Consider the following 508-nt stretch of genomic DNA (forward strand, 5'->3'; position numbering starts at 1 on the left):
GACACACAAGCATTTTGGCTCTGAGGTCAGGTTAGGCATCTTGGGTCACACTTAGACTCCTGATACACAGGAAGTTATTCGCTTCCTGATATCTGTTAATCTATTAAAAGAAGGGAGGTACAAAAGACGAGTGGTCAGTATTGATGCATAATAATAACCGGTAAAGAAATTCTTTGAGGCAGTGGGAAGTATAGTTACAAAATGTATTCTTATCATATCTTAAATCATGTAGAAATAATACAAAATAATTTGTATATACTATTCTCAAATATAAAAGGGGGCTCCTACAACCATAAGAATGCAATTATGAATCAAACGAGATTTTGAGGAAAAAAACAAATATCCGGAGTTAGCATCAACAACAAAAAAGTGTAAAATGCCTCAACAGACGTTACAGTTTCAAAGTTACATGCCAATAGTTTTTGCTTTCATTCTTAAGTTCTATTGAATTTCTATTGTTTTCAAAGAAAATACGTTAATAGACAATAATTTTGTATAGCGGTCAAGA

At 32.7% G+C, this 508-nt stretch overlaps 1 protein-coding gene across 1 annotated transcript in view; it reads right to left on the reverse strand.

The window, feature by feature from the left end:
- Nucleotides 1–508, reverse strand: part of LOC119591727 (balbiani ring protein 3-like) — a gene marked incomplete in the record, with an annotated part of 83,966 nt that overhangs the window by 62,454 nt on the left and 21,004 nt on the right.

Source organism: Penaeus monodon, chromosome 29 (assembly GCF_015228065.2).
Source record: "Penaeus monodon isolate SGIC_2016 chromosome 29, NSTDA_Pmon_1, whole genome shotgun sequence".
NCBI classification, from domain to species: Eukaryota; Metazoa; Arthropoda; class Malacostraca; order Decapoda; family Penaeidae; genus Penaeus; species Penaeus monodon.